Consider the following 11,174-nt stretch of genomic DNA (forward strand, 5'->3'; position numbering starts at 1 on the left):
CGTGTATCAGCACCGTGCATGGGCCAGCTCACCACACAGGCCAGGAGGCCCTGGATTTGAACGCTGGACCTCTCCTGTGGTAGGCAGATGCTCTATCAGTTGAGACAAATCTGCTTCCCATTTCTGGATCTTAATAAAGTTGACTTCAGATCTTGGCCTCGGCCCTTTAGAATTATATGTACTAAATGGGCAAGAATTTTTTTCCTTGGTTCATGTTATGAAATTTAGTCTGTGGCTTACTTCCATAAGTTGGTTGGTTGATTGGTTCTTAAGTTTGAAAATCAACATTTTCCAATATTTTCCTTCATTGACTTTCTGGAATGATTGTGCCTCTCTATGAAAAATGATGAGTATTAAGTAGGGAAGTTTACTAACATATTCAGGATATGGGAAAATAAATATTGAACTGAGAATGAGAAGACTAAGATGTGAGTTCCAAATCTTCCATAATCTAGTTTTAGGTCTTAAGCAATTCATTTTCCTCTTGGGGAAAATTTTAACTTCTCTATGGCACTCTACAATTACTTCTGGCTCTAACATCTGATGCTGGGTAAGCTATAGAGAAGAAATTGGCCTTACTTCTTTTCTGACCTGGATGTATAAACAAGTCTGTCAAGAAATGAAATATATAATTATATTTCAAATTAAAGTGCTCAGGTATTTTGGCTTGCAGTAAATATTAGTTCATAAGATAAATGTTTATTATGTTATGTTCAGTGCAATCACATATCAATTACCACCAAAATATTTGGAATTTGGCCTTATCTACTTGGAGCTCTTGTTTACAGCTCTAGCTATGGATAGGCACTCCCTATTCTCTGCTATGGTTGGACGTAACTGAAGAATTTTGTAAATATTTAGAAATTATTTAATTTTCTTTTTTTAAAATTTTTTTAATTTTTTAAAAAGATTTATTTATTTATTTAATTTCCCCCCCCCTCCCCTGGTTGTCTGTTCTTGGTGTCTATTTGCTGCGTCTTGTTTCTTTGTCCGCTTCTGTTGTCGTCAACGGCACGGGAAGTGTGGGCGGCGCCATTCCTGGGCAGGCTGCACTTTCTTTCCTGCTGGGCACTCTCCTTACGGGGCACACTCCTTGCGTGTGGGGCTCCCCTACGCGGGGGACACCCCTGTGTGGCACAGCACTCCTTGCGCGCATCAGCGCTGCACATGGCCAGCTCCACACGGGTCAAGGAGGCCCGAGGTTTGAACCGCGGACCTCCCATGTGGTAGACGGACGCCCTAACCACTGGGCCAAGTCCATTTCCCTATTTAATTTTCTTAACTCCCCCTTTTAGTTTATCTTCTAAAATATGAATTTTTCAGAGAGGGGAATATTTGCTTTTAATTGTTTCTAAAAATACCACCCTTCAGTTCAGGAGCTTTATTGACAGGAGCTTTATTATTAAGGTCCAGTTTTTCCAAATTACTTGAAATAATTAGAGGCTCTCGACCCCTGAGGTAAAGGCCTCGAGCTGCAAGTCCACCAGAAATCTGAAAACAGAGGAACAGGTGAAGTGAAAATGAAACAGATTTAGCTACGTGATTTATTTCACAACCTACCTTGGACCCTCTTCATGCTCAAATCTCGGTAGTTAATCAAATGTCTCCTGCCATTAACAGAACAGAAGTAATGGATAATAGTGGAAGTAACAGATTCCAGAGCTACTTCTGTAACTTACTCACCAAATTGAATCACAAGTCCTTATGCCATTGTTTTATTTAATACATGGAAGAGAGGTCCAGAAGACTTTCCAAAAGGACAAAGCCACATAGAACAGGAAGGCAATCTCTAGATTATACAGCTTTCTCTTGGAGTCTTTCTTTTCCTGACTTTAAAGGATCTATTTAACAGATAGCGGTGTTTATTGCTGCAGAATGTATCACAAGATAAGTGAAAAATCTATCATCCTTAACACCCCCCTTTCCTTACCCTTTTTTTATCTTCTATTTTCACCCTTTTGTCAATTATGTGAACACTTTTCTCTGATAGCTGACAACTGAAACCACAAACCACAACGCAGTGTAAAAGATGCATCCCAACCTCTTAGCGATGAGCTAGCACTATGATTGTCAAGGTATGTGTAGAGATCATTTTAATCATGCAGTTTTGCAAGTCAAGATAATATTTATTAATAAAAATTCTAAGAGGACTCATTAAAAGCAGTAGCTCTATAAAATCTATAGAAATCAGTAAGCTTTTATTTGACTACTTGAAGTAACCCTCATCTTTTTCTTTGACTATCAGTGGAAAACAGTGACTAAAATTTTAAAGATGTGCGATATTTTTATTGTTTAAAATGTTCTGAGACATTAAAAGTTGACACTTGTGTTTCTGTATCCATTATCATTCTATATTGGACAATAGAAGGTAATTAATTAACCACAGGTCTAATAGCATGGTCTTGCTTTAATATTCTCCTTGGAGTAGGAGAAGGAGTGTGTACACGGTGATGACTTTATATTTGAATCTACCTTCAATTGAGGTTCTTCTGGTCAATTACATCAGCACCCTTGGATTTAGGCCGAGATTGATCCACCACATTCTGAGATCCTTTCTACAACTTCATAGTGTGTATGTCTTAGAATAGCCTTCAGTGGGGAAAATTAGAAGAAACGGAGTTCTATGTATGTTTCTAATATGAAAGATAAGCTTTCCTTAGGACTGTCAATAACTCAATGGCAAATATCACTAGATGAACATATAAACGGAACAACAGTCCTTTTTCAAAAGCGAAATTTGCATGTTTATAAAATTCAGCACATCATTACCAATAACTCGGTACTTTAGCTCAAAATAGCAAATGGCTAAAATTGCACTGTGCCAACAGGAGCCTTGTAAGGTATGGGAAAAAACATTAACAGCTATTAGTATTTTGTTCACAACTATCTTATTACAAGAGGCAAATGCTTAAGATAAAGGATACAAGACAAATTTTCACCAGTAACTGCTATAAAAAAATATGTGCAGATTGCTAGCAGCCTCTTTGATCTCTTTAAGACTTACCAGTAAATTACTGACTGGTTAGTTTTTCTGTCTCTGGGGCAAAACATCAGAAGCTGTTCTGTGAAAATTCATCCTCTTGTTCCAATTATTCCAGAGTTGTCAAGGCCATCTCCTATAATTTATGCACTGCATATATGGAAAAGAGAACATACCCTTTGGGGGATATAAGATATATGTTCTGTCTTTAACTTAGTCAGGAAATCGATAGCAAGAGATGGTCAGGAAAGCAGATATGGCTCAAGTGCTTGGGCTCCATCTACCATATGGGAGGGCCCAGTTTCGATCCCCAGGGCCTCCTGGTAAAGGCGTGCCCACGTGGCATGCCAATGCCCAGGTGGCAAGAGCCAGCGCCTGCGTGGTGAGTCACACAGCAAGATGGTGACACAACAGAAAGAAACACAAAGGGGAGAGTCAAGGCGATATGCAACAGAAACCAGGAACTGAGGTTGAGCAAGTGACAAGGAATCTCTCTCTACATCAGAGATCCCCTGGATCGAATCTCAGTGAATCCTAGAGGAGAAAACAAGAAGAAAAGACAGAATGAGAAATAGACACAGAAGATCACAGAATGGACACAGACAGCAAAAACAGCAGGGTGGGGATTGGGGGAAGAAAAAAAGTTGGTCTTATCCTAACATTGTATAGCAAAAGAAAACTAGGAATTGGAGCATAACGTACTTTGCCAAAAGAGATTCTGTTACTAAGGCAATACCACATATACCCACACATGCTAAGGACTACCATTACTTTGTGTTTACTAGAAAAGGCAATTCTTTTCTGTAGTTAATACATATTTTTTATTTCCATGTCTTTTTCCTGATTCATTTTAGATTAAACTGTTTTGACAAAATGCCAGAGAACAGATGTAGGATATACATGATTGGACCAATATACTCAAAGTAGTTATTAGCCCCTTTCAGAACCTAAGGAGATTCTTTTCCCAGCAATGTGCATAAGAAGATTTATAATGAAATGATTGGCAAAATTATTCTAGAAATAAACATGAGATATAAGGTGAGAAATCATAAATGCATTCTTCTTTAATGTTTGTAGATATGACCTAAATAAATTTGGAAAATTACAAATTAGGTACTCTGATAAATATTTGGAAGGCATCACATATTTACACTGAGCCCAGGGTTTGGACTAGCTCATCTCTTGAATAATCAAACTGAGACTCAGAGAGAGTAATATGACTGGCCAAGATCACAAAGCCAAACAGTGGCAAAGCCAAACAGTGGCAAAGCCAGGACCAGAATTCAGGACTTCTGGCTCAACTTCCTTGTTCTTTCCACTATACTGCAGGGTTTTCCCCCAAAATTATTCTATGAATTCCGAGATATTTTTCAGAGCTGTGACTTTCACCACTTTCATTACTGCTCATTATTTAATTGGAGGTTAAATAAACTTTTTCCAAGTGCATTTAGTGAGTACATTCCCAAGCTGACCTAAATTACACTGTAGTTTCCAGAAGCATTTTGGAAGGGACTTGAGTGGGCCCCACATATTATCTACAGCATGTACAGATTTAGCTGTGGCACCATCTAGGTGGGGCACAAAGATTATTGATCCTCCTATTACTTCATTGCCTCATTAAACATCACTTCTTATGATCATCCTTCTTCCAGTTAGTGATTTTCTTAGTTTCTAGCTATCAACCACACTAAAAACAGCTGTCAGAAGGCTTTTCCACACCTCGAGTGCAAAGGGCCCTGAGGTCCTCATTCAGAAATGATAGTAGAGGGCCAGCTGCTTCCACAACTATTTACAGAGTGTTATCAGAGACTTTTGAAGCTCCATAAAACTTTACCTTCACTTTCAAAATTCATTTGAGTCAAAAGCTTAACTGCTTTCTTTTGGAAGACTGATTGCTCAGCTCAGCTTAGGTCTTGGGGAAGGAAAAGTAAAAGGGAGTCAAGAACAAGAAAATAGATAAAAGTAGCTGTTATGAACCATTTTCCACTCCCCACGCCCATTGTGCCAGTACCTCTTAGGCCCTACTCCAGGAGAAACAGCTGGTAAACTTTTTTAAAAACTAAGAGATGCTCGGGCCCAACCCCTAGAGCAGAGTTTCTTAACATTTTTTTGTTCCACAGACTCCTTTGACAGTCAGGTGAAAAACACAGACCCCTTCTCAGAATGTAGGGGCAGGTAATTTTATGACACTCAACAGTGGTGGTCAGAGAAAATAAAGATAAGTTGATTTTTTTCAGTTTAAGTTCATAGACCCCCTGAAATCTTTCCGTGGACCCTTGGTTAAGAACTGCTGTCCTAGAGATTCTGTTTCAATTTATGGGGATGAGAGTGGGGGCAGCTGTTTTTAAAAGTGCCCCAGATGATTCTAATATGTAGTCAAGGTTGAGAGCCATTGTTTCAGACCAGAAGTTCTTAACAAGGCTCCATAAGCTTGAACTGAAATTCAAAAAAACATTTTTCTTGTGGGGATGTGTTGGTATGGGTATGATATATTTATTAATAATACACAGTACAGTGTGGACTTAGCAAGGGTCAATGGTTTTCACCTGACTGGCAAAGAGGTCCATGGAACAAAAAAGGTTAAGAACCCCTAATCTAGACAAATGTCACAGTACCCGCATTGATATGGCACGGGGAGGTGGGGGAAGGGGTTCCCTGTTTGAGAATAAAGTGACCCTGATCCCCAACCTACAGAAATTATGAAAAATGAGTAAAAGAAACAAATCTGGGGATCTGAATTTTTTAAGGCATTCAGGCTGGAATATTCTGGTTTATTCATATACAGCTTTTCAGTCAATGAAGCCTAGTTAAAATGGTGTTAAAATATCATGCACTCAACTATTCTTAAGACATCTTTGGATTTCATAGAAGGAATCTGAAAAATACCGAAGAGCCAGAAGCTAGGAGCTAGAGGATTTCCAAGAGTATTCTCACACCCTTTTTCTTCAAAGACTCATAAGTTTCATTTACTGTCATCACTACTTAGTTTATTCTGTCTTGCTAAAGTCTATGTACGGATTACCATAAATGGTTTTGGATTGCCTTGAATATACCTAATTTGTTCTCCTAATCCTGATTCATCTGGTCTCCCTATAAACATGGATTCCTCCAAACCTGAATCCAATCCCATGTGTGTATTTACATAGGCATATGGATCTTTTAAAATTTGCATTGAAAATTTAACAATATGCAGAGGTCATGGTAGTTTATAACCCAATATCCACCATCCTCACCCAAACATTTGGTCTATCAATGGTTCACAACAAGCTTGGCTGCATATTAGAATCACCTGAGGAGATTTTTAAACTCCTAGTGCCTCAGGCTTCATCTCAGAACAATTAAAGCAAGATCTCTGGAGGTGGACCTAGGTATTCTAAACTTTCAAAATGCACCCAAGATTGAGAACCACTGGTCTAACCCATTGTTACAATCCCTTTTTCTGGGATGTATTTAGGAACAGCCATGTTCTCTTACCAAGATAAGAGAAGTAAAAAAAGAAAGAAAGAAAAGAACACATACAAGAAAGAGTCCCTCGGGAAACGGACTTGGCGCAGTGGTTAGGGCGTCCGTCTACCACATGGGAGGTCCGTGGTTCAAACCCCAGGCCTCCTTGACCCGTGTGGAGCTGGCCCATGCGCAGTGCTGATGCGTGCAAGGAGTGCCCTGCCACACAGGGGTGTCCCCCGCGTAGGGGAGCCCCACGCGTAAGGAGTGTGCTCCATAAGGAGAGCCACCCTGCGCGAAGAAGGCGCAGCCTGCCCAGCTGTGGCGCTGAGCACACCGAGAGATGCAGCAAGATGATGCAAGGAAGAGAGACACAACAGATTCCTGGTGCCGCTGTTGAGAATCCAAGCAGACATAGAAGAATACATAGCGAATGGACAGAGAGAGCAGACAATGGGATGAGGGGAGAGAAATAAATTAAAAAAAAAAAAAAAGAGTCCCTCTTCTTCGAATCTGCCACTGCCATCTTATAACCATGACAGAAACCAATCTACTTCTGAAGGTGATTTAAAGATATCAAAGAAACAAAGAACTTGGGTCCTTGATATCTTTGAACCTCTGTATTACCCACTCCGGAGCCTGACCCTCCTCTGGGTTTCCTGTAGAATGGAAATAATAAATTATCTTACTGTTTAAACTTGTTTGAGCCAGATTTTTCTGTTATTTATGTCTAAAAAATCACCCAGACCACCCTCACCATACATAGATCATACATTTTGGGTAATGTCCAGGAAGTGATGAATTTTTATGAATACTTCCAAACGTTCTGGTAATCCAGCCTTCCTTGAGAGCCAGTGTCACTTGTTAGGCTGAGGTGAATAGAAGGAAGTTAACGGACCTTTGTAAAGACATTACCTGAAACCTTGATTTCATTAGTATTAACTGTTCATCCAGTCTTTTAAAATTGCAGCAATTACTCATGAGATTGGTATGTCTTTGTTTTCTTGGGAGAAAAACATTCACTTATGTACATATAGAAAATTAAATTGCCTTACCCAAATGAGATAGTCCTAAATGTAAAGTTTCCTCATTGCTTGCTGGCAAAGCCACAAAATAAACACTCATGTACATAGTGACTCACATGGAAAACCTATTATTCAATTTCAGAATTTCCCCAACTTTGTTCTTCAGTAAAACCCAATAATCACAGAACAAAAATGAAAATGAAAACAACAGCAGCATTTATTCATGTATAGTAAACCTCAGTGTTAAAGTGAGGCAACTTAATCTTTCCTCTAGTGTACAATGCTTATCTTTGTACTGCACTATTTCAGTTTTGGTCCTTCACAGTCATAAAGCTGGTTATAGGAAAAGCTTCATAAAAAATGAATACTTTAGTTCTTCCTGATAATGCCCCTCAGCACTGCATTCCACTTATCAGGCCCAACTTATTCTGAGTTGTTGGCTTATATCAGGTCTCCAGAAGGACACAAGAAATTCAAATTCAAACCGGATGGTCCATATCACATCAGAGGATTGGAACAATTGATTTACTCACATCATCTTTAAAACATCTAAAGGAGAGGTTCTAAGACAGAATTTATGGTCTCCCTCTGCCATCTTTGGGCCTATAAAAAGCAAAGTGAAATCCTTCTCTGAAATCTGATACCTCTGTCACTGATTTCCTAGCTGATGTCATTTCAAAGGCCCAGTAGCTCTGTGATAGTCACAGCGGGAATCTGCCTATGGGTTTCCATCTGTTTGCCATAAGAAAGTGCTGCTTTATTTAGCCACAAAAAATGCAGAGCACCCATTTCTCTCCATGGGTCCCAAAGTCTTGTTTCTGTCTCTCACCCAGCTTTTTAGGATCAACTGCCTTAATGATTGAGTATGCTTGAATTTTGCCAGAATAAGAAGGTATATGGAATTACATTGCTGTAACTTTACTTTTCACCCGTGTTTGGCTTATCATAGACTATCTGGTAAAAAATTAAAAAAATTTTAAAAAAATTTTCCATATGATTCTAAAACTATTTTACAAATATTACCAAAATGAAAATTCAGACACTGAGAGTCTTTCCTTTGGGAGAAGAGTGTTCCATATAACTTATTATGAAACAGCTGGCATCTGAAACAACTCTTCCTGAGCTCTTTAGGTTCAAAATTGCTTAAAAATATAAGTGTTTAGTGTCAAAAGGCTATTTATTCACTTCTCCTTAGGGGTCAACAGAGATGATATAATAGTTTAAAGCGAAGAAAATAGATTATAATGGCAAGAAGTTTCAAAACTGATGTTTTGCCTATCAGCTTCAGTACAGATAATCCACTGGAAATAATTGAGGGTTCACAGTAGTACCAAGTTATAACTAACTGGGCAGTGAATTTATCCATCTAGCAATAAATGCATAATGGTTGACTTTATTACTGAAGAAACAGGCTTGAATCAATTCCACAGGAATTTTTAATAAGGGAAAAGACTTCATGAAGATCAGTCTTTTTCTCATCTCCATTCTCCCTGATAGGTATTACAGATTTCACAGTGCCTGAATAAAAACAGACTCTCCATTATATTCCTCAAGGAATAATTTATAAAAATGTGTTTTTATAAACTGGCCTGTCTGTGTTTATATGTCATGTCCTCAGAGAAGGCTGACTGTTAGGACAAAATAGAAATAACATCACCTTTCAATATTCCTCAAGCCCCAGTTCCTAGGAAAAGACAGGAATACAAAGGTCTTTCTATCCATCCTGTCAAATGCCAGTTTGTTTCAGTGTGGTTTCCTAGAGTTCAATATCAAATGAGGCACTGGTCCTCAGGGGGCAAAAGAGAGGGAAGGTTTTCCTTCCAACCCTGGGGAAAAGGAAACATGAATACAGACCCAAATGACCACGAAAGAGTAGAAAGGGCCAAGAAGAGACCATGAGACAGAGGGAAAGACCAGTCAAAGGAGGGAAAGAACTTGCCTTCAAAAGTAAGGTGAAATTATGACAACAATATCTACAAGACTTAACATGAGTTTAAGTTTAGAAAACCATTGTGTTTTCTAAAGCATGGTACACACATGAGATAATTAAATGAGCTAAATTTAGCTGGCACACAGGTGAACTTTTAAAACTAGCCATATATTTTTCTTATTGCTTCTTAAAATATCTATACCTAACATATCAAATCTGAGATTTCATGGATTCTGTTTCTTAGGATGAGGCTAAGATTAAAAAGTGAGTTGATCGAAAGGAAAATATTGTATGAATAATAATCCATGTGGTACTTGTCTATGGCAGGAATCATGCCCATGATACTTGCATGACTGGAGTTTAGGAAACCTTGGTTGAGGGAAATGGAGTGCAGAATTTCATGCAAGCATATGGGGAAAAACTTACTCTTCAAGGAGTGAAGGTGTGATTTTTACGCATTACTGCTTCTGTAAGCATTTGTCAAAAAACTACATCTTAATACAGAAATGTTCACAAATGTTGCATAACAAATTAATGGGAAAACGTTTTTAAACTTTCTAGATCTCTGTTTTCTTTTTCTGAAAAGTTCAAGTTTTAGATTTTCTTCGTATTTCCTTACAGTTCTAATGTGTTCTGATCTCATGTATTTTTTTCTCCAGTTCTCAGAAACAGTTTCTGACCTTTTGATGAATAATGAATCCTACCAGTAGATGGGGCCTTGCTCTGCTGTAAAAGTATTGGGAAGCGGCTTGAAGCGCTCCTTAGGCTACACTTCAAACCCCTCCACTAGCTTACTGAACACCCTGCCCGGTTTTTCTGAGTTAGCAACTTTAAAACAACACTGCTGGCCTATGGATTAGTCAATCTTGAGACTGAGTCCTGAGCTTTCAGAAGGATCCTGGTAAACCACTGCACATCATTTTGCTAAAATGAATGCGCTGATCACTACCACATTTTCATTATGTATCTGGTAGTTCTGAGCTGTCTGGGCAAGGGTTCAGCTGTGTTCATTTCGAGTTGGATTCAAAGTTTCAGAGTTGGAAGGATTCTTGAGATCATTAGTTCCAACTTCCTCATTTCACAAATGAAGGCTACACAAAGAACAGTGTGGAATTAGGAATATTTAGTTTATGTTATAAAAAAAAAAAAAAAGTCCCTTGAAGCTGTGGGACTTTGGGGAGGTCATTTAACCTTTGGGCCTCAGTTTGCCTTTCTTTAATAAAGGTAAAGGACCAAGTAACCAGTAAGGTCACTTCAGTTCTATTCTATTGGGCTCTGTGCTTCTAAATGATTATTGCTTTACTTTTTATTTGCAACTAATCCTAAAGCCTATTGTTTACATCATTGTTCTTTCATTTTCTTTAAATTTATAAATATATTTTACCTTCATGAATATAGAAGGGATTAAAATGCAATTACACTAGAACAAAAAGTTCAAACTCCATTATGAATGCAATCAATAAAAGAATCCAGGAGCATAAGAGAATGTGGAAACATGAAAACATCTGGAGTATTAAGGTTGTAGAATTATAGATGATTTGTCTTTTTAATAAAGTTTATACATATTGTGTAATAAGTTTAATTCAGAATGAAAAAGCAGATCTAAAATGGCAAAGCAGAGGTTAAAAAGTATCAAACCAGGACCAGCTATAGTTTCTGGTAGGTGAAACAACAGCAATCGGCTGATCCACAGACGCTGGTCTCAGGGCCTCTCACTCCTGGTGTGCTTCGGCCTTGCAATAAAGCCTCCCATTTTTCAGGATATTGAATTTGAGCTCAGGAAAAGCCAGACATC

The sequence above is a fragment of the Dasypus novemcinctus genome, chromosome 7 (assembly GCF_030445035.2).
Source record: "Dasypus novemcinctus isolate mDasNov1 chromosome 7, mDasNov1.1.hap2, whole genome shotgun sequence".
Taxonomy (NCBI): Eukaryota; Metazoa; Chordata; class Mammalia; order Cingulata; family Dasypodidae; genus Dasypus; species Dasypus novemcinctus.